Source organism: Lacerta agilis, chromosome 6, assembly GCF_009819535.1.
Source record: "Lacerta agilis isolate rLacAgi1 chromosome 6, rLacAgi1.pri, whole genome shotgun sequence".
In the NCBI taxonomy this organism is placed as follows: domain Eukaryota; kingdom Metazoa; phylum Chordata; class Lepidosauria; order Squamata; family Lacertidae; genus Lacerta; species Lacerta agilis.
This window is the reverse complement of record NC_046317.1, coordinates 28,206,714-28,234,478: the sequence shown is the minus strand read 5'-3', so window position 1 is coordinate 28,234,478 and position 27,765 is coordinate 28,206,714. Positions and strand designations below refer to the sequence as shown.

The following is a 27,765-nucleotide window of genomic DNA, read 5'->3' as shown; positions in this document are numbered from 1 at the left end:
GAATAAATATCTGGATAGGGGTGATATGCTGTTAGATTTTTTACTTTAGAACTGTACAGTTGAAGGGGAAAATCACCCCTGTCTTTTATCAGTGATACTTTGATAAATATTTGAGCTCAGTACTGTAGATAAGATCGAGAAGAAGAAAGAAATGTCAAATAGCACTGTTTAACAAGCAATATTTCAAGGGGAGAACATCATCTGCATACATTAGGGATGGAAAAAGTGAAATGATGAATTTCCACCATTTTCAAGCTAATTTTCATTTCCATTTGTAGCATTTCAAATTCATGTTGTTCTCATCTCTTAGTTTTCTTGCCTTTAGTTGCCAGAGGCAATTTTTGATGCTTCAGTACCGAATTGAATTCTTTAAAATAAAAAAACCCCAACATTTCTCACTTAAAAGAAAACTGGGAAAGAAATTGGGAAGAGTAGACGGAATGGAGCCACATTAATTACAAATTCTTAAAATAAATCAAATATTGTGGTTCTCTGTTCTGGAAAGGAATACTAATGTGGAGGTAGCTTCAAGCCAAAGCAGGGGAAATGAATCTTGCTTTATTGGATAGTCTTGCAAGTTGTCATCTTTCTGCTTAACAAAAAATGCAATAGGCTCAGGTGTAGCTGTGCTGTACCAGGAAGAACTATATGTGGAAAAGCATCAGCAGCAAAGGTGAATGTGGGATTGAGTTGTATGGGGCAGGAGAAGAGGTTCCAAGATGAAGTTTATCACCCCGCAGACCCTTCTGAAGAATTGGGATTTTGGACTTGTAGCAGTTGAGGTGTAAATGTGAGGCAGAAAGTGAACACTGACTGCAGCAAGCCACTTGAGTTTCTTAGTTACTGAAATCATCAAGGAACCCTGATATGAAAGCTTCTATATGGGTAAGGGACCTGAGCTGCTGTGGACTACAGGTGCAAGGCAGCTTCCTTGGCTAGTGTGGGGTGCCCTCCTTTGTCATAAATGGGGATGGGAGATCTGATACATCCCAGATCACTAAATAAAATTCTACTAGAGACTCAAATCCCCTTTGCACTTGTAGTTTTAATGGACAGAATGAAAAAAAATGAACCACTGTGGGGGCTACAAAGGCAGGTGTTTGTTCAGGAAAGGTAGTTTTCAGCATTATCATCTGTCAAGTCAACAGTCCATTTCACCATTTCTAAATTGCTAGCTCTAAAAGCCCATGTTGCTAGAAATACAAATGGTGCTATATCCCTACTCCATTTTAATTGGGATAGGCCTGGAGATAGCTTTTTATCAATAGATGTGTGCTACATCCTTGGGTGAGGAAGGTATTTAAGCTTCTCGAAATGGTAGGATGAGGAAGGACTCCTGTGGTTTCAGAGACATTAATCCCATAGGTGTCTGTAATATTAAGTGTCTGTAATGTTAAGGGAACCACAGCAGTGGCATAGCGAGGGTGGGGCGTAGGGGGCGGGGCGCCCCGAGTTCCAGGTGAGAGGGGTGATACTTGGGCTGGCCCCGCCCCGCCGGTGGGCCCCGAGCAAGCCGTGGAGCGAGGCCGCTCAGCCCTGCGGCCTGTCTGCCGCCGCCGCCGCTCCTGCGGTGACCTTGCAAGCCGCTGAGCGGTGGGCATAAGGCCATGCTGCTTTTTGCGCGTGGCAGCCCCACGAGCCGCCGATCGCTCAGTGGTGGCGGCCTGGCGGTGGAGCACGCATGCGCACTCCGTCCTGACGTTGCGTCATGACACCCCACCCCCAGGGGGTGGCTCCATTCACCGCCCCGGGTAGCGAGGAGGCTTCCTCCACGCCTGAACCACAGTCCATACCACACTCATTACCACAGTAATGTTTTTACAAGTGGGGGCCCACTGCACTTTCGAGTGTAAGGAAATGTGGTATAACAGGAACAAACTTCTAAACTGGGTAAATGCCATCTGGATTCTCCTCAAAAAAATGAGTAGCAATTCTGCATTCCCTGCATAAAAACCACATCTCATTGAAATGCATCGGAGGCGCATTCTCAGTTAAAGCATGTTGTTCTTTGCTAATGCGTCCAGAAAAAGAAAACTAGGCTGGAAGATGGAAGATTTTTTTTTTTTTTTTGCAAGAATCTACATGTATTTCTGGTTCAGCTCCTGATAAAACACTCGCCAGATAGTGTTTTAGAGGAGCTTCTTGACAGGGACATTGCAGTCTTGTTTCAGTTGTAAATAGATAATGGTGTCTGAAGATATCGGAAAAAAGGAAACTACCGTATATTGTGGCGTATAAGACGACTGGGCGTATAAGACGACCCCCAACTTTTCTAGTTAAAATATAGAGTTTGAGATATACTCAACCACAGATTTTCCACCCGGCATATAAGACGACCCCCGACTTTTGAGAAGATTTTCCTGGATTAAAAAGTAGTCTTATACGCCAGAATATACTGTACTCAAAAGTGAAGAAATAAAATAGAAGACGTTAATGTTCTCAATTTTCCATCTTCCTTAAAAGTTATTCTTTTTTTTTATTGGAGTAATATGAGCAGTTTTTGTTTTGAAAACCACAGGCAAGGTAATAAGTTACATGAAGCAGCAAGTGCCTAACATTGCAATGAAAGAAAACAAAACAATAAAATATGTGTTGTTCTAATTCACAGTCCAAGGTAATAAGGCTGATGGTAAAACTGGGACCCCCAGTACACAAGGGAATGCTTGCTTTCCCACCTGCAACTTCCCTTCCGCTACCCCTTCACACCTGTGCACCAATTAGCTATAGTTGGCAGCAATCGAATCATAGAATTGGAAGGGAATATGAGGGTCATTTAGTCCAACCCCCTGCAATCCAGTAATATTTTGCCCAATGCGGGGCTCAAACTGACTGAGCTATCTATGGTGGTTACATACGGGAATGGAAGAATGAAAGTTCCCCACTGCACAAGCTGTGGCCCTGATCAGATCAGGCTCATACTTACTACTGAGCACACAATTAGCTCCAAGCAAGGTTTTAAACATAACATGTAGTGTGACCTTCAGATGCAAAAGTGATGCATTAGTCATTTCAAAAACAAATGAAGGATGAGAGCTCATTTGACCTGCTATGGTCCATTTTCTCTGGCTGAAACGATAAAGCAGAATGAGATGGCTGTGAGTAAAGTAACTTCCTTGGGTGATGTCAGCTGGAAATGGAAAGCCACGGCCTCCGCGCTTCTGCTCAAGTAGCTGCTGCTATAGACTGTTGTGTCTCTACAGTGACATAATGCTCACTTCTTCATCCCATCGCTATACTACCCCACCTCAGGAGTGGCATGCATGGAGTTAATCCTGGTTTGTTTTCACAACAGCCCTGTGTGGTAAGTGCAGGTATTTGCAGATGCTAATAATCAACCTGCAAATTGAGTATGAACTGAATCTCAGTGCGTAGCTTTCCATTTTGAAAGCATGCAGTGTGTGTGCGTCCTTCTGCAGTTTTCCTTCCTAGGAAGACCTGGCCCTGCAAAAACTGGATATATGGAAGAAGAGGGGAAACGGTCTAGGCGGTGTAGATTAGAATAAGCGACAAACCTGACAACTTCAGTTTGTGAATTGCCATTTGTTGTGCTTCATTGAAGGAAACCTTGTTTAGGAACTTAACTAGCAAGTCTTTGCCTTTGGCAGTCAAGGTATATATTAATGCAACTTTGCTCACAATGTGAGTCAGGTAATTCTAAATCTTGAATTTCAGTGAGCTACATAGCTTCAGTTGTTCCTTGTTAGACACTCAGTTATAAACTTTGTTTAACACATTAGTGATAGTGGAAGCCATTTAACAGCTATACAAAGAATAAAAGGATGTTGAAAATTTTCCGACAAAGCGGTTCAGGAATAGTTTGCTAGTGCTAGCCCCCACCCCCACCCCCTTTTAAAATTTCCATAGCCCTCTAAAGTAATGCTTCAATTTACTACTCTTCAATGTGATAACCTTGTTCAGTCGCCTAAAGAATAGCTCCATGATCGGTCACTAGGATTAGACTGAATTGGCTTAGCTTTCTTGGTTAGACAGAGTTGGTTAAAGGTATCTTTATTGCCATTTTTAGTCTGTAGTTGGCTCTTGTTTTAAATTACCTGAAGCTTTGAGGTTACATTTCAGCCACCTACGCATGGTTTGTGCCGAATAGCTCCTGTTTAAAAGGAGTGGTCCCCAGTATGTATAGTGCATGAATATTTATATTTTTAAAAATAGTTTTGTGCATGGTTGAAGTTTGTAACTTTCAAGGGAGGAGAATAGAAAGGAAAAATGAACAGACATAAATTTAAATTCAACAGCAACAAAAAAACCTAGGCAAATCTTCCAGATAGTGTAACAAGCAGTGTGTATTTTAATGATTTAGTTGTGGAGGTGAACTTGAGACCTGTTTTCCAGATGGGTCCCATGAACTGTTAAAAAAGGAGAAATTAGTGTGCTGGAACAATCGTGTTTCTGATTGAGCTGTAAGTTCTACCGAAATCAGTATCTTGTAAATGAGTTTATGAGAAGGATTTGGGGACAGAATGCAAGGAACTCTAGCTTAAAGTCACAAAACTTTAAGAGAGTAAATAATAAGTGAATCAGTCAGAATTGTAGCATAACCCTTGAGGAACAGATTAACTTAATGCAAGTCACATATATCATGTTATGACTGTTGTTGCTTGCCATTTATTTTTTACAATATTATACAGTATTTGTTGTCTACTACTATATAAAACCATTTGTGGAATTTGTGATGCCTGAAATACATGATTATCTACCATGTTCCAGAGCGCTTCAAACATTATACATAGCTCTTGCCATAATAAATCTAGTAGTTTTTAGAAACCAAATAACTTTTGTTAAAACAGATGAACAGACTAGTCCTCCGTGAGCATAGAATGGAACTCAGTGGCTGTATCTCTGCCCCCACTGCTGAGGTTTTATGGTGCTGCATAACTCATTTCAGACATCTGCAGGGATCTGTCTACATCCAGGGTTACAGAATGTGGCAAAAGGCTACATGAGTAGAGGAGTGGCCCAACAGCCCTTTCATACTCATGGAATCATAGAATTGTAGAGTTGGAAGAGACCTCAAGGGTTCACATCTGGTCCAACCCCCTGCAATTACATATGTGAATGGGTTGGTTGGTTTCTCCAGCACACAAGGAAAAGTGTACACTGTTTCGTTTTAGAATTTTGGAACACTCATGGTATTTGTTGGATTGAGGAATGGAAATTAATATCATCAGAGCCATTTTTCCTTTTGGCTTCTGTACCTTCTTAGGAAGCGTTAGTTTATCCCCCAGTAAAATCTGAGCATGGCAGATTCATTGAATGGCAAGGTGTTTTTGACCTTTAGAATGTTAAGATGTCAAACACAGTATAATGAACTTGCTTGCTTTTCTTATGTGTATCGCCTGATTTTGTTTTGGAAACCTTTTGTTAGCAGTTTAGCAATTGGGAGTAACATAGCAATAATTATATTGTTTATTATTATTATTATTACTATTATTATTAATTGAATTTCTAGACCATACTTTGTCCGAAGATCACAGGCCAATTGATAAGCAAATCAGCAGTAATCCTGAGACTATGGCAAGACAGAAAGCTTGCTCACTTTAATAAACAGAGCACTACCATATTTTGAGATGGTGTCAATTTTTCTCTGCCTCCGAAAGGAACCTGAGCATCTCTACGAAATATGAAAATTCTGTTGTGCTAAACCTTTCTTTCGATTTCATTATCGCTACCCACTGACTTTTCTTTGAAAGAGAGTTGTAGGAGTGTCTGCATATACCCTTTTTGGTACATGCAGATCATTGGCCTCTGCCAGAGTGATACTGCAGTTGTTTTCAAACAGAAGGAAAATAGAGAACCTCCTAATTTCAAATGAGATTGAACAATCCTAGAGAGAGGGGTATGTGGGTGTGACTTTGGTTGTGTTAAAAGGTACTTTGTAGATGTTTTCATGCTGTTGGCAATGAGGTGTGAAAAATTAATTCTCGCAATGCAATACTCCCCCCCCCAACTGAGGGACAGTGTTGGAAAGAAAACCAAATTGTGCTATGTGTTCCTGTTGGTTTCCTAAGCACTTTCTACTGGAAACAGCACATATAATTTAAATGCCTCATTGCATAATTAAGAAGCCTAGTCTAGGAAAAGCTATACACTTTTTTTGTACAGCTCCCTGTACCTGTAGTATTTTAGAAATGTCCTTGTCTTGGAGATTTTCTTTCGTGTCCAAATCTAAGAGGTAACCTCTATTTCACTTAAAAAAACACACAACACTTTAGCACTTAGGGTACTGTCAGTTATGAAAATTACTTTAATGTTCAAGCAACAAGGTTTCCTTGCATTGATTGTGACGTATGGAATTTTTTTTGGCATCTAAACTCTTGAGCATAAAAGTAAATTGTTGATTGGCTGTCCGTTTGTCAAGTACAGCCTCAAGAGACAGAAAAAAGCTAGCTTGAGATGTTGCTCTGTTCTTAACAGTAGAAACAACTGGTTATAGACTTCTTTTGCAAGCAGCTCTCCCTCCATATCAGTTATGGATTTAATAGAACGAACAGAAAGTGTTCCATTTGAGATGTGGAGAAAAAAATGAAGTTTTGAAACACTTTGGCTTCATATTCCTATTTTCTTCCTAGTGCATCCAATTGTAATATTTTTACCCTGTCCGAACAGAGGAATTTTCCCTTCTCTCTGCGCTCTCTCTCTCTGTGTGTGTGTGTGTTTTCTTACTATGTCATCAGATGACAATCTTATTCAAACAAGATGTTTCTTAGATGAATTTTAATTATATAGTCTAGGCTCAAATGTATATTTGGCACCATAATTCTGTTTGGGAAAATGAGGTTTTGTGGCCATTTAGAACTGATTATGCATTTCAGTGGGTTTGATATGAATCTGCTCTTAGTAAACATAAAAAGTACCCTTGTTTCTTGTCCGTTTTCATTATTTAATTTGCAACAGATGAAGCTGGCATGCATACAGACTGGAATGTGGAAAGGGGCAAACTGTGATGTAAGTTATTGCCAACTAAGTCTTGAACTTAATTTTTATTTAAATGATTATTTTCCAGTCTTTTTTTTCACCAGTGCCCCCAAGGTCTGGTTTACAGTTAAAGAAAATATGAAGTCGTAAATACAAACATCATTTCATTTATTAAAATAGTAGGCGGTGAACACTTTATAATCTCTACAACCTGTTGTGAAGTGTATTATGAAAGAACTTCAGTTTCAGTTTTTAGTTAATTACTGGATGCGTTGTTTATGATGGATTATTTAAAAAGTAAGTGTGAGACAGCAATGTTAAAAGATTCGCAGAATCTGAAGTCAGGCCTGTTTGAGCCAAAGATATATGTAGTTTATCATAGTTTGTGGAATCAGTCAGTCAGTAAATTTGTACGCCACATTTCCAAAGTTAAAACCATTGCTCAAGGTGGCTTACAACATATAAAATAATTACATAATTGCAAGCATAACAAAAGTAGTTATAAACAATAAACACAAGATCAAAAAGTGAACAATATCCACATAAATCATAAGAGCTAAAGTAAATATAAATAACAGCAACAGCCCTCACTCCCAGTCCCAACAAAGCCCCCTAAACAATACCCAAGTCTGCTTAGCAGCCTCAGCTTTTCTAGCTAGAGTCAGTCAGGACCCTGCCTTCTGAGGCCAGGTGGGAAAAAGTCTGCAAGGCAGTGAGCAGGTCTTCCAAGATGCACAGCCAAGATGGCCTCTGGCCTCTTCAGCAGCCTCAGCTTTTGTAACAGAGTATGTCTGCATATAATGGTTTTCTGAGATACAGTGCATCTTCAAAGAACTTTAGATCACTCCGGCCCTTTTTCTTACAATATAACCGCACCATGTAAGATCTATATACATAACTATTTGCTTAGTAACTTCATCAGTTAAATCATTAGAGCTGTAATGATTGGAAGGCTTCTGCTGACTTTACTTTCAAATAATCTCTGTTTAGCTTTATGTGCAAACCAGGAATCTTGGTTTACAACAAATGACGGCTGAAAACCAACTTCAATTCATGGTTTAATGAAGCTGGTTGGTTTAACTACCATGGTTGCGTAAGCACAGTTTAGTGTGAATGCACGAACATACAGGGTCCTGGAGAGGAGCTTGTAGCCACCAAAGTTTGTTGTGGTTTGAACCAAGGCTTGCAGTTAAGCTCTGTCCTGACTAACCACTAGCAGTAACCATGGTTTGTTCTAGGTTTGGCTTAGTGTGATTTACAATCCAGTCCAGTATGTTTACATCATGATGCATGCTTTCATCTAACATTTTCTTATGTCAGTTTGTAGATGACAGGAAGCTCGTTTAATACTTTGCTTTATTCTGATATTGCTTAGAATAAGAATTTTTTGAAATTCTTTCTTTCGTTGCTTTGTATTTTCCTTCCTTTTTTGTTTGCTTTATTTACCATGGCGCTGCCGATTCTCATTCTGTCTGGAGAGTAGTAGCTAATTGACTCACAGCAAAGATAAACTGGCGATAACGGGGAAGCCTTTTGCTAGAAAGGGTGTGGCTAAAGAGATGAGCACTGGTGCCCCTGTTTCTGGTCAGACTAAACCATTGAGATGCTGAGCAGTGTGCAGCAGTGCATTTCAACACATTCAGAGATGTTAAGCAACAGTAAAACTCCATAACCGTTTAAATGACAGCAGCTGACTATTTGAATTAACTTTCTATTTGGCTTAATTTGGGGTCCTAATTATTCCTAACTTACGTGAATAGATTTCAATTATAGTATACTATAGGGATTTGTAGCTAAGGCAACTGAAGGAATCATTTTACCTAAAGTACTTTTGTTCAACTGATTAAGGCAGGTTAAATGGAAGGCTAGAAAATGTGAAACCTCTTTCCTTGAGGGGGCCTAAAAACAATTGCTTCAAATAGCACCAAGGAAACAAATATGGTGAAAAAGAAGTTTGCTCTCCCTCTGTTGTAAAGAGCCGAAGTCTTCTTTGTTAATGTATCACATAATCCTAAATAAATTATCAATTTGCCTACCCTGGAAAATAGAGGGTTTTGTTGTGGTTGCTATAATAAAATTGATAGCAAACAACTGGAAATTGGAGAGCTATAATCCAGTAATTTAAGGCTGTGGTCCTATGGCACACCTAGGAGGAATTATGTCCCATATGTATAAAAACAAAGCACAGAACTGAAGTCTGTCCAGTCTATAGCATGCTGAAGTGCTTGTGTGTCTGCATTCACACATTTTCAGGTGCACAGCTATGGAACAAATGTTTGGCATTTCTTATGCCCCCAAACCAGAAGCGGCTCACTGGATGGAGTGGAGCCACTCTAATAATAATAATAATAATAATTTATTATTTATACCCCGCCCATCTGGCTGGGTAGTTCCCACCAGGTGGTTTGCTGTTAACTGCCAGGAGGAAGAGGGGTAATGTGGCACAGAGATCATTGTGGTGCAAACACACTGGCAAGAGTGGTAGATTGGGCATAATACACAAGTGTCATCGTGCCCCCCACACAATGAAAGCGCCCCCGGGAGACCAGAGGATAGAGGCACCTCAGTTATTTTGGCTCTGGCTGCATTTTCCATCCCAGCAACACCACTCCTTTTACCCTATCCACTTCGGAAAAGATCTTGATAGCTTAGGTAGAGGGAAGCTATTTCGAATGGGGGGAAATGTTGAAGGGGAGCAGCTCCTTAACATTTCACCATTTAAAAGTTTTGCTTCCTAGGGCCACTTTGATTTACACACACCCCAACAGAAATAAACACATAAATCTAATTTATGTACTTGGATCCCAGAGCATTGGCTTTTATTGGATCTTCATAAAACAAGTCTGAAGCTGCTATTGGTTTGAATTTTGTATTTAGAGCTCAAAAAGGTACGAACTTAAAAAAATAAAATAAAATAAATCAACTGGTAAATCCTTCACAGAACTTCACTTGATTTCCTAAACAGATATAGAATGGCACACCCATTCTAATAACTCTTACTGTACTTCTAAGTAAGTTACACTGAAATCAGTGGATATCACCACTTCCCGTTTCAGTTTAGTTATCTTTTCTAGGCATGGAAAGCAGTGAATGCGCAAACTGTGAAATGGCTTTCCTGACAGTCTTGGTGAAGGAAGTTGATCCGTTGCATGAAGATAATCCTCCTACATTAAAACAAGTCAGTGGAGGTGCCCGTCAGAATTCATCCAAGTCTCTGGATGAGGTGACTGAGGTCCTTGGTTTTGTAGGCTCCAATTCCTAAACCACCATTAAGTTATTGTTAGGAATGCAGATGTTGTTGAGTAGCTTCAGTGTTGCTTCCCCATCCTTGGGATGCAGAACCCTTTGCTGCATTATGATATTGGTTACCAATGGCGGGGTGGGTGGGGCTAGGAACAAAAAATGGAACAATTGCATGCCAACCATGCATACATCTCTGAATAACCTATTTCTGACATAAAGTCCCAGTTTTGAAGGGTCAGTTTTCATGTTTATGGCAAGTGAATGCTAACAGTTGATTTAATGCTTTGTTTGCAGTGTCTCTGTAAGTTGCTCTGGTGTGTGTGTGTGTGTGTGTGTGTGTTTAATATTTGGTATAAATGTTTTCAGGTTCATTTAAATTTTGGTCCTTGTTTCATTTGAGCTTTGCAACAGATCAACACCCGCTGTTTCATCACAAGCCCTATGAGAATGACTGGCAGCATGTTGTTGTTGTTGTTGTTATTATTATTATTATTATTATTAATATACCACCCTGTATCTGGAGGCGCTATAGCTGCCACCATACATATGTCTAGAATTGCACTGTTAGTCTGCTAAAGTTAAGTATGCCTCTCATTTACACGGAAGTAGGGGAAACTGTTAGCTGGAGTTCCCAGTCTCCTGATGGTGAGGCCACTGCCAGGAACCCAATCATGTAAAGTTTATTCGAAGTAATAATAAAGGTAAAATAAGAGAGGAGCTGAGTGTGAACAGCCACTGATTGTATCTGGTTAAGGTTGTACTATACAGCCTACTAACACCAGCAGCATCACACCAATCTCTTTGGTCACCACAAAAACCATGAAGTCTTCTTGGGAACTGGAGGGAGAACAACATAGAAGGGAGAATAGGCATTTTATAGCGTTATGGTTTTAGGAGAAGGAGTTGGACTTCATCCAATAGAAATAGCCGCTGACACAGGAAGGCGTTCGCCTCACCTTTTGGGACCAGGAGATTGGATTGGAAGGGATGCTAATGAAGAAGGCGATTGCCTGGCAATCTCAAGTAGACTTAACAATGGGATCTGTGATTGTATATCTAAAAGTTGAAGGAATGCAACTCTGTTCTCCTCAAAGGAATGATGGCCATATATCTTGGTTAGGGAGGTTGTCCATTTAAAGAGACGTACAGTACCTGCCTTTGATCAGAGTCTTGCTGGATAGTTTGCTCTTGTTACTGGTTTCTTCCCTTTAAAAGTGCTGCCCCACCCTCCGCTGCCAAATGCCCAAATCTTATTACAATAGGAGAATGACCCTTACCATGTAAGCAAAGAAAGTGGTCACAGCTGGTGCCTGCTTTGTGCACAGAATCTGCATGTCAGCAATTGGACGCGGTATTATTTCGGGGTATCTGTGTTATCATTGAATATGAAACTGTTTCCCGATGACAGACAGATGGAATGTTGTGCTGAATGTGTAAATTGGAATTATCGCATCTAGCATTTCTCTTTGCCAGGTGCCAGCTTGCTGCTGCGGCTCGACACTAATGTTGAAGGGGTGCCAGGAGTGGTTTTATTTGCTAATTATCTCTTAGCATCTCGGGCAAACAGCTTGCCCAGGTGTTTTCAAAAGCACCTAGCAGGACAGTGCAAGGCTGCAGGTGCTCGTGTAGTGATAGGACAGCACATGGAATGCTGTTGGTATCCGCATCCATCTGTGTAATTGTTTTATTAAGCTCGGGAGTTCTTTGAGCTTATAACGCACTCAAGTGCCAGGATGGCAATGGTATTGTTGAGCCCCTTGTTCTCGACTTACACCAGCTTTCTCTTAGTACTTTTCCCTCCAGCCCCTTTGTTATAAAAAGAAAACGTGAAAAGTTCTCTAACAACAAATGAAGCCACAGGTGTCTCCCCCCCCCCTTGGTATGAAATGCAGGTGATGAAGGTGGAAAAATTGGCTGAAGTTTCCACCTTCATCACCTAAGGAGTGGCCATGGTTCCCTAAAGACCTTTTTTTGAGGGGTGAAATCAATGTAAAAGTTAGATTTTTAAAAGAAATTAAAAAGAGAGAGAGAGAATATGTGCCACTTTTATGTAACACTTTTTTGGATGTTCACATCACATCACCTATTTGATCTCACCAGTCCTGTGGGCCTGCTTATGTAGGCCAGCGTTAGTAACCCCACATTGCAGAGTGAGTGGGAAGAAGGGATAGCAAGAGAAAAGTGGGCTGGTCACTGATAAACCTTAAAAGAGAAAATGAAAGTCGAAATTGCTGGTTATGTTTTAAATGAGCAGCCAGTGAAATATAGATTAATGTATTGTGCTCTTGTGATTAGAGAAATCTTCCAATAATGCAGTTAAACAATTTAAAAAACAAAAACCAAACAAACATGAAAATAAATAAATAAAATGAGAGCCAGTGTGGTGTAGTGATTAAGAGTGGTAGACTCGTAATCTGGGGAACCGGGTTCATGTCTCTGCTCCTCCACATGCAGCTGCTGGGTGACCTTGGGCTAGTCACACTTCTTTGAAGTCTCTCAGCCTCACTCACCTCACAGAGTGTTTGTTGTGGGGGAGGAAGGGAAAGGAGAATGTTAGCCGCTTTGAGACTCCTTCGGGTAGTGATAAAGCGGGATATCAAATCCAAACTCTTCTTCTGTATTGGTTTGGTATATACCCACAGAGAGAATAATACGAATTCCTTCCCCCACCCCTTCTTCCTTCAGCATCCTATTTAAAGGGATTACATAATTTTAGTAATGCTGCTTTGATCTGCCATTGACACAAAGACATCTCCTTTCTGAGGTTTTTGCCATGGCAGCTCTTTGTGGGCTGGAGTTAATCATTAACAGAATACAACTGAGTTGATAACATTTTTATAGTTCTTTCAAAAATTGCTACTATATAACTCACTTTTAAATGGCACTGTTAAAAAAAAGAGAGTTGGTTTTTAGCTGTTGGGGGGGGGGAATTCTCTTTTGTTCCGTAATCTAAAAATCCAGAAAGATGAATTATCTCTCCTCTGTGTCTTTTAATTAATGAGATGCAGCCTAAGACATTTCGTAAATTCTCATTCCACTGTCTGATTGCTATCCAGTATGCATCTAATGTGGCACATGCTTTTTGTCTTTGTTGTGGGTAGTTGGAAAGTATGCTCTTTTTGTACTTTTTGCTTTTTGAATGCTTGCATAGGGGGCTATGCATTTCTGATTGCTTTGAAGAGCCTGAGGGAACTAATCTATTTATGGAGGTTCTCAAAACATTGGCTCATGACATCACACCATTCTGTGGCTTGTGCTAATCATAATTTAGAATTCAAACTGTGGTTTGATGGCCCAGATGTACAGGCAAAGCAAGATTGACTTGCTGAACAATGTCCTACCTTTGCCCTTCAATTGTCGCTCAGTTCACCTGCCTCCGACGACTCCCCGGATGCCATTCTAAATGGCTTTGTATTGCCACCCAACTGGCGAAGTGATGCCATGTGTGCAATTGTGTTATCACTGGCCATATACTTTTAACAGGAAGGCTTCCTGAAAATTCCATTCAGTTCAGAAGCTTTTGGGAAGGTTTCTGGTTTATACGAGGCTGTTGAGCTTTCCTTTATTATTGTTGTCAGGGTGCTGCCCTCACCTCACGGCAAAGGGTTGCCAGGGCTTTCTGACTATCGCGAGCCCCCGCCCCACCTGCTCAGCAATTCGTCTTCCTCCAGTGAGGAAGGCAATGATCCCTCTAGCGGGGAGGGGGAGACGGGACGGGGAAGTAGGAGTCAGGGCTCTGACAGGGAAGGAGAGCCCTCGCATCAAGCAGGGACTGGGGGTGAGGCGCCTCTTCCGTCTCCCCACTTGCGTAGGGGGGGGGGAGGACGCAGAGGGGGTAGGCGGGGGTTCCACGGCTTTTATGCTGGGCAAAGAACCGGAAAGAGTCATTCCCGGACTCTGCCGAAGGATGAGCTAGACGTACTTCTTGGTGCTGCACTGTACATATCTGCACAATAAAGAAACTTAGTTTTAGAAACCACAGCGTCAGACTGGTTACTCATGAGCAATCACTGAAACCCCTTACAATTATTTTACCTATTTTTATGCTCTTCTACAATTAATCATTGGACTATTGGTTTATAAGAGAATAAAGTAGCATCATCTGTGAGCCAGTCCTGCACCTTACGCACCCCTCTGCTTTCCTATCCCTGCCAATGCTCAGCAACAGCTTCTTCTGCTTCTGGTTCTGTGTCCTCTACAGATCATCTCATCACAGGCAGGTATTTGGGCCAGTTCTGGCCCAAACCTCCCCATGATGATTCCTGCTTGCTACATTGCTCGGCTGAGATTACATGCTGTTGACCTACACACAGCCCCCTAACCAGCTGGAGTGTGCTGAAAACACTGTACTTTTTAAATTCCGCTCTTTCTGATGTGGTTTGGCAATTTTTTATTTTTTGGCTGTGCATTCTCCAGAGTCCCTCAAATCTGCCTGACTGGTAGTAAAATAGAGAGGCATGTTTCCCAGATTGGGAAGAGACAGTGGAAGCTGGCACCTTTGTGTATGTGTTGCTAGTGGTTCATATTGTTAGAAAAGGGAATCTTCTTGAACGTCAACAGCTTGTGTATTTTGGTGGTGGTGGTGGAGGTTAAACCAGGGTTTCTTGTATGGCATGCCTTCTCTGTCTGTCATGGGGCTGCTAGCTACAGTGATTCTGCCTCCATATTCAAGGGGAGTATGCTTCTGAATATTAGTTGCTGGAAACCACAAGACGGTAGAGTGTTGTTGCACTCAGGTTCTGCTTGTGAGCACCCCATTGGCATCTGGTTAGACACAGTGAGAACAAGACGCTGGACTAGATAAGCCATTGGTCTGATCTAACAGGACTATTCTTATGTTCTTAAGTTGGTGTCACTGGATTCATTCTTAGTCTAGTTTTTTTTTTAAAGGGAGTTAGAAGCTCATTGATTGAGTGTTGATTCAAATTCAGAAACTCAGAATGTGTGTATTCAGTAGTGCAGCAGAGGGTGGGGTGAGGCCTCATTTGGACGCATGGTCCACTACCCCAGAGCACACTAGTCAAAGGTTATACAGAAGTGGTTAATGGCCTGTAATAATGCACACAGGTGGTTTCCAATGTTTCAAACATTAATCTTCATGTCCATTCAGAAATTTGAAAGGAAGGATTTTGGTTGGACAACATAGGCATATACATATGAGTCACTTCCAGGCAGCCACACCAGTGGAATATGTTTGATGTAACATGCAGCAGTGGACTTTAGTTAGAAGATGGAAATTGATATTCTACCTGAGTGTGGCTCCAAAAGAGGCTGCAGTGGGGTGTTCTATCTTCAGAAAGCTTGAACAGAGAAGCATACTTAGATGCTGAATACATAGAAGGTGGAGAGCATGTTTCTGGAATAGTACTGGAGTTCTGCTGGTGTGTCTTCTAAGAGTCTCAGCATCTTCCAAGCTCATAATTTAGAATTAATTTGAAGCCAGGGACGGGCAGGCTTTGTACCTCAAGTTAAATAGCTGTTTATACTGCCTCTCCACACTCTTGCTCAGCAACTCACCTTGAGTGGCTAGAAGCTGTTTCTGATGTCACAATTTGCCTTGCGAATTCACCTGTGTCTGCCATTGTGGAACAACAATCTACTGCTGCATGTTCAGGGGAAAGGAAGACTCCATTTGCAGATCTAGGGTTGCTTCTACCACTGTAATGCACTGCTTCATTTGGCTGTGCTGGCTGCCACTGCCTGCATTTGTTGCTACAATGCCCTCTGGACCTGAGCCACAGGACCTGTCTTGACTTGCTCTTGGTCTCACCTTGCTTTTGTTTTTCAGGATATCTGGCTTGTGATGCCACTGCTCACAGCTTGCCTGGAAGGAGATCTATCCTGGGAGGGCATGGTTTTCCTCTCCCCAAGGAATCAGCTGCTGTGGTTGGTCAGCTGTTTATTATAATTTAACTATAGGAGAGTGCCCAGGTAATCTTCAGAGGTTCTAGAAAAAAACCCTCTATGTTATGTTTTCTGACAAGTCAGTTGACTATGTCCTGCTATGACTTCAAACCCTTCTATGCATTGTTGGCAGTGAAGGTCACCAAGGCTGGGCTTCCTTGCTCTTAGGTGTGTGGTAGGAGTACTAGAGGTGGTAGATAGCATTGGTTCCTCTTTTATAGAAATTGCATAGATATGTTTTGGGCTGCACCTCAAACTGGTAGTGATTTCTTGAGAATACTGTCATAAGAACAAATAGCTGGCACATACAAACAAGAGTAACCTAAAACACATGGCTTTCAGAAACCTCACACCTGTTTGAAGCTGGAGATGGCACATTAAGATGTACTGTGTAAAAGTGGGCAAGAGTGGTCTGTGAAGTTATTTTTGTCTGTGTGTGTGTGTGTGTGTGTCCAGACCTGACAAACCATAGTTTGCAAACCACAATTTCTGATTTGCCTGCTGGTGGTAAAATATGGTTTGCCAACTTACTGATGTTGCACCAAATCTTGGGTTAAGGTTCTCAAACAGCTATTTTGGCAGGACGCCTGAACCGAACCACTGGTTTTCCTTGTGAACAAAAATAATGACTTTCCAACAAGGTGCTGCAAGAAAAGGATGGCAAGATTCTGCGGTTGGTGGCTCTTACTACTTTACAATTAAGGTGTTTTTATACATCAAGGCATAAAGCAGTTCTTGAAATGATTTATAGCCAGTTGCTGGCTAGAATTCTCATAGTTCACATTACATATACCTCTCTCTCACTTTTGCCTCTGCATTAACATCAGTTAGGTAGCTACATAAATAACACATGAATAACGGGCAAGAGGATCTTGGACACCTAAGACATCCTCCAACTGTTAATATCCGAGGGGGGATAGGAATTTCATTGACATGATTGCTATGTATCATGCCCTCTTATTTTTCACATTACAGATTTACAACCCTTAGAAACTGAAATGTGCAATCACGAAATACTATAGATGCTCCCATAACTCAAAAACCTTTGATCTAGTTTGTTGGGGGGCATTGGATGGATCTCTAGTGATGTGAGCACGCGGGCCCCTGAGTCCAGATTATGCCGTTGTTGCACTCTCTGGTTGCCACGAAACAATAGAGAAGTAAACACTTGCTTGCACTTTCTTTTGTTAAAGAGACTAAGGGTTTTGTGGAGGTACAGTGTGTTTTTATTGCAAGCATGGCTCCAGGTGGCAGTTGCTGTTTGTTTTTCTTTCTTTTTTAATGATGTGTGTTTGGAATCAACAATCTATTTTAAAAAGTATGTATATTTGCATTTAAAATTCTAAATACAGAGCACCTTTAAAGTTGGAAGGAGCTTAATTAGCAAAGCACACATGGTAGTGATTCGCTTACAATTTATGTAGTTTGTAAGGATAGCTGACAAATTAATGCTAAAATGAGGAATGTAAAAACAAAAAATCCAAAACCAACAACATTTGATTTGATTCCTGTGAAGAAAATTGTTGGTTTTGGATGTGTGCAGAATGTGTAGCCACATCAGCTTCAGACTGGCACAGCTGATGGTCCTGAGGATCATGTCTCTTAGAGGATCTGGGAGACTTCAGAGTGACCCACAGGTAAGAAACATCTCCCCTAACACCAAATGCCCCATTTGGGGGCGTTCCACCGGCTACCATCTGCAGAGCTCCCCCATCTCCAGCAGCCATCTTCCTCTCCACTAGTGGAAGGCAGTGAAGAGGTGACTTTTGCTGCAGCCTAACATTTCCCCCTAGTAGCATGATATAATAGTCTCGCAGCCCCGGTCGTGAATTGCATAGACCAGTAGAGTGGGCAGTGATTATTATTAACAGAAGAGTGGACTTGGAGATGGCTATTGTCTAAGTGCAGACTGGTGGGCTGGGGATATGGTTATATGTGATAAAGGGAATATTAGCCATATGACTACGAACTGTCACTTAAATTTACATTTCAAGGCTAGAGTTTTATTTTAATGTCAAAGGCAATATTCCTGGGTAGAGTTGTATGGGGAAACACGTTTTGGTGGCTGGATTGAACTTGGGAGCATGCTGAGAATGTTAGCCTTTTCTTTAAAAAGGCAATGTTCACAGGGGTGTGGAGCCAAGCTTGAAAGTGGATAATTACTACTGAAATCCAAGTAACGTAGTAGCTCTGAGCAGAATTTTCACTAGTTCAAGGGGCAGAATTGGTTAAATGGTTCCCTGCCTTTCCCCACGGCTAGTAAAAATCATAGTCAATTGTGCAAAATAAGTATTTCTCCTCTTTTTCTAGAAAACCACAGGATCCTGCTTTCCTTGGCACGAAATTTCGTGGTCCAAAGAATATGCATGCTAAGTGGCTAAGGGAAAGAATCATTAAAAGAAACCCAACTTGCAAAGTTTTCTAATGACCACCATGGCTTTCTAAACCCCCTCCTATACATCTAAGGTTGTAGATATGCAAAGTGGGAAAACATAATTTTCAGTGTTAAAAGATAATTATGTTTCTTTTGCGTGCTCAGGTAATTTGTGGTTTTTCCCCGAGCTTATCTGAGCAATTAAACAAGAGAGGAAATTACATAAAATCAAGATATACACCATCAACATCAAGCCTGAGTAAAGGCATTGTGAAATAAAATACAGTTGCTGTAGCATAAGAATCCCGCCCCCCCCCCCGTACTCACGGCATCATGTTTTTTTGTGTGTTTTCCTTTTAATCATTTCCTTTTTTAAAATTTTGCCGTAATCATAGACACATTTCCAACTCTATAGTAATATATACACTGCCTTTTTTTGTAGGTTGTTGAAAAGTGAGCTCTCAAATTATTCTGGCTGCAGCCATATGAGTTGCTCTTCGAAATCAAGTCTTTAGCATAAGACGGCTGCTGCGCCGGCATCCTCTTTCATCTTCTCCCCCTCCCCCCCCCCCCCGCATTCCCACACTTGTGCCTGCGTTTTCCAAAGGTCAAGCCTATTGGGGATGGACTTGTAAACCAACCCCAGTAATAATGTAATAAAATGCAACTGATTCTGTGAAATATGGGTAGTAGAAACAGCCAAGGCTGCGCCTGTGCTTACCGTTTTCATTAAAACAAAGTAGCAATGATTTCTTTCTCTTCCCCTGGTCTCCATCCCCAAATCTTTTAACAGTTTTCATCAAACGAGTTCCACCCATGCTTTCAAAAAGCACCCCAACCCCTTTTTCATGCAGAAAATAAATGGATTTCCATTTGTTACATACACCACTTTCGAAGCATAAAAATGGTCAATGGTATATCTGATACGCTTTTAGGAATGTTTGGCCTGCTGAGCGGTGACATTAATTGTAGATTTTAAATCTTGGTATCTAATTGAAGCCCCCAACCTCTGGTGAAAAGGTAATCAGTGTGGATGACTTTGTTACAATAAGGAGTGCTTTGTCTCTTTGACTTTGTCAAGAGGCAATGGTATTCTTAATTAAATATGTTCAAATTTTGCCTGTGTTGAGAAACTTTAATGTTCGTTTGAACTAATTAATGGGCTGAATGGTTAGAAGATGAAATGAGATAAGGCCATCTGAGTGTCCCAGAGTTTCTTGGAAGTTAGCTCGTGTTCAGAGGCGTAGCAAGCCCAAGTGGTACCCGGTGTGGATTTTTTTTGTCCCCCCCTCCACATCTGCCCACACCCCTTCAAGTCACAGTGAGCATTTTGCATTTCCCCCCCCCACAATGCTTTGCGACACCTCATTTGCATACATGCAAATGAGGAACCGCAAACTGTTGTGGGAGGAAAAACGCAAAATGCTCACTGTGACTTGAAGGGGTGTGGGAAGATGGTACCCCAGGTCCAGGTGGACTGAGTAAAGCAAGTACATGTAATGCTTTTGCAATGCTGTGGTGAGTTTTAAGCCCAAAGCCACTGGATTTGCTCTGGCTTGTGCTTGAGGCTCTAGGTGGAGGTGCCAAATGTCACCCCTTGAAAATGGCACCTTTGTGCCCCCTGAGAGGGCAGTGCCCTGGTGGAATGTGCCAGACTGCTGGGTGGAGCCCTGGCTGGGCAGGGCTGTGCTTCTGTGGTTTGGTAAGTCTGTACTATCCTGCCAACTAGTAAGGGTGGTTTTACCAGAAAATGGCTGCATGTAGTCCAATCAGTATTCTTAGGTGAGCTTCTGGCTACATTAGGGTTGCCATACACCTGGATTTTCCTGGGCATATCTGGAATATTGCAGTCCGCAGCCGTATCCGAGTGGAAATCGCGAAAATGACTGAGAAATTCTGGATGTGTGTCAGTCCATGTTGGCATTTCTTGATCAACAACTCCACTGCCGTGGCCCACCCCCACCCCCGATATTCACTGTTTGAAATATGCAACCTTAGGCTACATTTGCACATAATGGTATGCCATGGTTTATTATAACCATGGTTTGTTCATTGAACCAACAGTGGTCATAGATGAGCGAGCGAGCCATGGTTTGTTTATTTTCCAGCTGCTCTTGCTTGTGGTTCTGTAGCTTGGTGATAGGGTAGGTGCATAAAATCATAAGTAAGCAGGGCTTTTGGATTCAGACATAATGCCAAATCCGTTAAAACAAACCAGGGTTTGTAAGCCAGCCATGTCCTCGGATTGAGGGTTATTGCTAGAAAAAATAACACAGGTAGTTTCCTGGGCTGAGTTTGGACAAACGAACCATATTTTTAGCCATACTTTATATAAGCCATGGCTTGAGTGTTATGTTTGAAACATGCCCCTGAAATGTAGCTTTATTTCTTTGTAAGAAAGCTTTTCTCTCTAGAAAGAGCAATAATAATTCTTGCATTAAAAAAAATAAAATAAAGGGAATTATCTGGGATTCTGATTGTACTGATAAACACATTATTACAAGTATGCTGCATGCCTGATTTTTCATTTTCATGGAATAAACTGGCCCTAACTTCAAAATGTGCCTGGCAGCCGGCACTGAAATATTTTTTGGTGTGCTCTGGGAATTCCCCGTAGCATTTTGATGACTTTTATTATAGCGCCACAAAGCAGCTGGCATGGTGTATAGATTAAAATGAAACTTTTACAAGAATGATAAAGTGTCACACTGATTTTTATCCTGACATTTCTGGGCAGGCAGGTTTTAATTATTTGACTAAAGTTGCTAATTCTGTTCAGCGAAAAAAAGCAGCAGCATTATCCGGATGATAGATGTAGATGTCAGAAAGCCACAGAGGGTTCCACGTCTTTGATTAAAGGTGCTACTTTGGTGTTAAACCCAGATTACGAGGGCATCTTAAATTCTATTGATTCTGTCAGCTTTGTTTTTAATGTGCTGCTAAAACTCAGGGTTGGAATAGGCGCGCACAGAAGCACACCCGAAAGGGAGGGAAATTGCTCTGAATGACATTGAACTCCTCACCAATTGCCAGTTTCTCAGATGGTTTCCGAGAGACTGTCCCTGTGTCTATAACTCAAGAAAGGACTCTGTGAAACATGGATTTTAGTTGACTTGGCTGTCTTGCTTTTAAGTTGCATCATTTTGTTGTACATGCTTCACCCATCTCAGGGCATTGTATCGGAGCATGTGCTTGGGGGACGCACAGCTGTCAAGCATTATTCCAGATAAACAGAGCTGTAGCTGCAGCATATCGGAAAAACTGTCCAAAAATCAGATGGCTGCTCTTTCTTCCAGTGTGAGCTTGCCTTTTATTTAGCTATCACAGCACAAAAGGAGTTTGGAACAGGAAGTATCACACTTGGCACATTTTTTTTTAACTAACTCACATTCAAAAATTGTCTACCTGCTTTTTCGTTGTTGTTCAAGGCCTGTCGCTTGTTATGACCCAGGGCACACCAATGTTTTTTTTAACCCCCCCCCCCCAATCTCCATGGAGTTCTGCTGTTCTCAGTGATATGAGGAGGAACAATTCAAGGATGCAGATAACAATGAGTCCTATTTAGGTATTGCTTTATTTATTGTAATTCTTTTTGAAGTGAATAGGAAGATTAGGGTGGTAACACTGAGAGTATGCTAGAGGGTTGTTTTGCATTGGGCACACTTAAAAGAAAATGATCTCTCTCTCTTTTTCACTAGTTTGTCAGACCAAATTATTTTGGGAATGGGTAGACTAGGAAATCTCCCATTACAGAGACCAAGTGAATTCAGGTATGAAACACTTAAAACAACAGCAAAAAGCCTCTTATAACTCCAGCCTGCTGGTATGTAGTGCAGATAACAGCACAATGATTTAGGTCAAATTCCCCATAGGGCTGTTCCTGTAATCCCTGTTGAATTCTGGACTATCTCCAAGTGATCAGCTACTGTACAGTTCAGATCCAGCTTCATGCTCCATTTCCCTTTATAAAGACTTAAAGCCCTACGTTATCAGAAATCAGCAGTCCTTCATTTGCTGCATAGTACACATTTAGCAGTTAGAATTCCTCTCTAGCTCTTCCCAGTTCCCAGAAACCAGGAAGCTGGCACAAATCCACAAGACAGAGGCTCATCCACAGTAGGAGGCATGATTGATGAAAGGGTGTGGTCTCAGTTTACACTGGCTCTGGGGCACCTGGACTGAATCCTGTGCACCATGGTGAAGCAGAGCAGGATTGAACTCTAGAAGATTATCACATGGAATGGATTTTGGCACCAAGTGCATTTTCACCTCTTCTTACTCCCCCCCCCCCAAATACTCCCAGCTTTTCTTTTCCCTTTTCACAGCAAATGGCTTTGTTGGCTTACAGCTTCAAATTCCTTGTCCACTTTAAACAAGTTCCCACTCATCCTTCATTCAGCAAAGTCTTCTGGATAATTCATGTTGTTCAGAAACAAGCAAGAGTTTCACAAATTATCCAGACTTTCGTTTCTAGCCAATCAAGCTCCCCATATTGCAGGGACCAGGGAAACTTTCTGCAAACTGGGAGTGTCACCAGAGCACTGTTGTAGGGTAGAAGTGAAAGACTGCACTGTATGAAAGGTATGGGGAAGAGTAAATGTAGGTTGCAGTCATTTGCAGCTTACCTGGGAGTAAGTTGAACTCCAAGAACTTACTTCTGAGTAGAAGCATATAAGTATTCTGTTAATGAAATTATTGCTGATTGCAAATGTTGAGAGATAAAAAAATGAGTCTCTGCGTGTTTTAATCACTATGTTTCCTATGCGATTCAAAATTGTATCTGGTAAGCATTAGCCTAGGGATTTAATATCCCACTGTTATGAGAAGATAACATCATCGCACAGGAATAAAATATTTGCTAGAACCCATCTTGCTTATTGAGTAGAATTTAAAGTCTGCAATATAGAACTTTTTTTTAAAAGCCCAGCTTGTGTCTGATTTTCATTACGCGTTTCAACAAGAATGTGGGAAACACTAAAAGCAGTCAGCATATGCTGTGTTTTTATCTTTCATAAACTGTTTTGCAAAGTGTACACCTGGAACGGGAAGGATAAATTGAAAATACGAAAGGGTGGGAGAAGATTCTCTATCCCCCCCCCTTTCCTGCTTTTAAGTAGCTGCTGGGAAAGAGGGAATAGTTTGAAAACATCTTGTAATCATGAATTAGAATGAATTATGTCACATAGCTGTGGAGGCCATTTAGTATTTCAAAAACACAGCGGGGGACCTTTTTAAAAGACATAATTAAAAACAACAGAAGATATAGACTGTTATGGATCTTAAGTTCTAGGCTTCCGGAATAATTTAAGTCGCTCTGAAATACCCCTTGCTGTTGTCATCTATTAGCATCTGTGTGATATTTCCCTTCAGTCAATGCTTTCACTTTAGGAAATGGGGCAAAAAGTCAATAGGTCAGGCCTAGATTGGTCAGTATTCTGAGCATTTCAGTTAAATGCCATTCAGTTAATTTTAGATGAAAAGACACTTTAAAGGGAACATTTGAATAACACATGGCATGTACTGCTGGGAAATAATTTATCTTTAACAAGGAAAAGACATTGTCAATTTGTTTGATATATGCATATTGGTTGTAAATAATGGGTCCGTCTGAAAAGGCTACGGGTGTGAGATCCCTTCCCAGGGGAACTTCTTGGTATTGTGTTGGATGATTTAAATTTACACTTGGCTGTTCCATTTATTCTGCATGATGAACTGAAACGATTCTGTGGCATTTCAACACACTGCCACCATCATTGCATTTATTTCCTCCTTGATTCCCAAAAGAATAGGCATAGGAATTCAATGAGGATGAATGTAGATACACATTTGTGTGTGTCTACACCTACCCACATGTTCTCTATTTAATTTTATGGAGAGAGGAAATGTGCAGGTGCAAAGAATGTGTTTTTTTCAATCTTTCAGTTGAAGTGAATGAGGGAACCTTCACACACAATTACACCCCATCCCCCCATGAGCATCAAGGCACGTTCAGATCTCTGGATTGTGAAGAAAGAATCATAGAATTTTAGAGCCTGAGGGTCATCTAGTTCACTATGAACGTAATGGGGATAAAAAATGGGAATAAACGAGAGCAATATGTTCATAGTATCTGCAATGCCGGAATGATGCCCACAGCCTTCCCACAGGGTGGGCTCAAACCACCAACCTTTTGGTTAACAGCCAGATGCTCTGATCCATTGCACCACGTTTCAGGAGTACTCCTGAAGACAGTATTATGAAGACTTGCAGACACATAGAATGTCTCTGCTTTGCTCACAGCTGTGACAGGATCTGACAAATGTTGCTAGACTCCCAACCCTAAGGTTTTTGACATACAAGTTTATTTCACAGGGATACAGGGAGATTCTATATACAGATACATTTATCCCTCAGTAAAATTTGCATTTTAATTATTGAAACATTAATTGTTTATGGAAAGCTTATTTTTGTTATCAAGTGATTCATTTTATTGTACTGCAATTCAATGACGTTTTCCAGCAACCCAGTTAAAAGAAGACCTCCCACCCCTGTTTTCCACACTATTGCTAATCTTATCACTAGTATAGCCAGGGCTGTCTTACCCATAGGCGCTAGGGGTGCTGGGTACCTGAGCACTGGGCTCTCATGGGCGCCAGGCCAAGTGTCCGGGGCCTGAGAGTTGAGTCCCGGGAAGAGCACACCAATCGGAGTACCGTGGCGGGCTCTTCTGCTGCGGGTGGCTCTGCGCCGCGAGTTCGGGGGCGACTGAGCCAGTGAAACACTGAGGCGGCCAGCTAGTTCTGCCCTCCTGTGCGCCTGGGACTGGGCAACCTGAGCGGGGATGCCGGGTGGATCTTTGCACCCCAGCGCCGCATATTTTGCCCAGGCACTGAGGTCCAGTGCTAAGGGCCTTCTGGCAGTTCCCTCACTGCGAGAAGGCAAGTTACAGGGAACCAGGCAGAGGGCCTTCTAAGTTGTGGCACCCGCCCTGTGGAATGCCCTCCCACCAGATGTCAAAGAGAAAAACTACCAGACTTTTAGATGACATATTGAAATCAGCCCTGTTTAGGGATGATTTTAATGTTTAATAGATTATTGTATTTTAACATTCTGTTGGAAGCCGCCCAGAGTGGCTGGGGAACAAATAAATAAATGATGATGATGATGATGATGATGATTATATGCTTAAGACAGCCATGGCTAATAAGGATCACATGAAGTTAATATTTTGGCTGCAGCTTCCCACTCCCTTCATTTTTCTCTTGTATCGACAAGTTGTTATCTGCTATCCTCTCAAATCTAGTGACATATTTCTCACTATGGTTAGGGGTCAGCAGTGCAGTGACACCAGCCATTGGCATCTTTAAGCAGGATATTGTCTAATACAGTATATAGCTTCATTCCCTTTGCCATTACATAAATAAAGCATTCAGTGTGTGCATCAGTGCCATCAAGCATGAATACCCCGGTGGACTGGGAATTAAATGCCAAGTGAGGGTCAGAAGCAACAAAGGCTGAATAACACTCAGCAAATGTATACATATTAGGTAAGGAACACTGCTCCTGGTGCAGAAGAAATTGAATAAGCACCTTGCAATGTCTAGATGGAGCATAAAGACTTCTTTTGTTTGCCTCAACAACTATCGTTAAGCCATGCAGAATATTCCTTCATGGAATGAGCCAGACAATGGTTCATTAAAGTACAAGGGGAAATGTTTGCATTCTAGATTGATGGTACTACTATATTGCATTATGGTTATTTTATTTCATTGGCTGGAGCATCATGGGTATTGCAGAACAATATTACATCTTTCCTGGGGTTTTTCCAGTCGAGATAATGTTGAACAAGATAACCTTTTCAATTATGAAAGTGCTATGATTTCTTTGATTATTTTCTTCTCCAAAGAAAAATTCCAACCTGTTCTCATGCATTTTTATTGTAGTGTCATTAGTGCAATGTAGATTTTTGCAGTCCAGTTTAAAATATTAACATGTATTAAATCATATTCCCTTGAAGCCCAGTTTCTCCAACTTTTTTTCTCACTTTTTTTGGGGGGGGGGTATACTTCTTAGTATGAGCTTCCAATCATGTGGTTGTAAGTCTCATTTATCACCCTTTTTTGGTCACTTAAACAAGTTCTAATAATTGAATCTACAAATATGTGAAGTGATTATGTTCTTCTAGGTAGTTCCTCAGCAAAAATGCTACCAGAGCAATAACAAACAAGACACCAGCTGTTTGTAGATTTACTGTCTAAACACATGATACAAAAGGAAGAAAAGGACGGAGAGGAAAGAGTTAAACAAGCAAGCACTTGTTCTTAAAGTTACAAAGCTATTATAATGTTCATTTTAATTATCTTGCTACGAACAGGTAAGACCTACCAGGATAATAAGTAAGGAGATGCAAATAAACTGACAAACTCAGATCATAACCAACATTTCATTTTTATTTTTAGAACAGTTTAAATTTTGTGTGTGTGTGTGTGTGTGTGTGTGTGTTTTTTTCTGTTTTCTTCATGCATGCGCGCGCGCGCGCACACACACACACACACACACTTAACCTTTAAACAGATCCTATAAAATCAGTGCAGAAGGATCTTGAAATCATTCTGGTTCTGCAATAGGGATATCACACTGGACCCATTAAACACAGGGATGAGGTGGGGAGCTGTTGTTTTTTACATGTTGCCAGACTCCACCTCGCATCAGCTCCTGCTGGCATGGTCAACAGTCTCAGATGATTGAAACTGGTGTTCAGCAACATCTGGAAGATCACAAGTTAGCCACCACTACTAGATTAAGCAACATTTTAACTATTAGGTGCCTAATATTAGCCTTCAATATTGACACGATAAAGTCCCCCCCCCATTTTCATTCTGAATTCATTTCCCATACATCACATTCCTTCTCAAAGTCATTAACACCACAGCCATATCCATGCCTACTAAAATGTAAGCCTCATTGAGTTGAGCATGATTTACAGAAGGGGACAAGGAGAAGGGGATGACAGAGGATGAGATGGTTGGACAGTGTTCTCGAAGCGACTAGCATGAGTTTGGCCAAACTGCGGGAGGCAGTGAAAGATAGGCGTGCCTGGCGTGCTCTGGTCTATGGGGTCACGAAGAGTCGGACACAACTGAACGACTGAACAACAACAAAATGTGTATAGGATTGCAGCCTTATGTTAATTGTAAAGGCATCACATCAACTGGAACCACTTACCCTATTAGAACATATTTGCCTATGTTGGCCCAGAGGTTTCATATATATAATTTCAAGAATTAATTTAGAAAGAAGCTGTTAACTTTTCATAATAGCTGCTTATCTGC

The 27,765-nt window shown here is 41.3% G+C and overlaps 1 protein-coding gene across 27 annotated transcripts in view; it reads left to right on the top strand.

The window, feature by feature from the left end:
- Positions 1–27,765, top strand: part of ADGRL2 (adhesion G protein-coupled receptor L2) — a 207,058-nt gene that overhangs the window by 54,257 nt on the left and 125,036 nt on the right. The window lies entirely within an intron of this gene.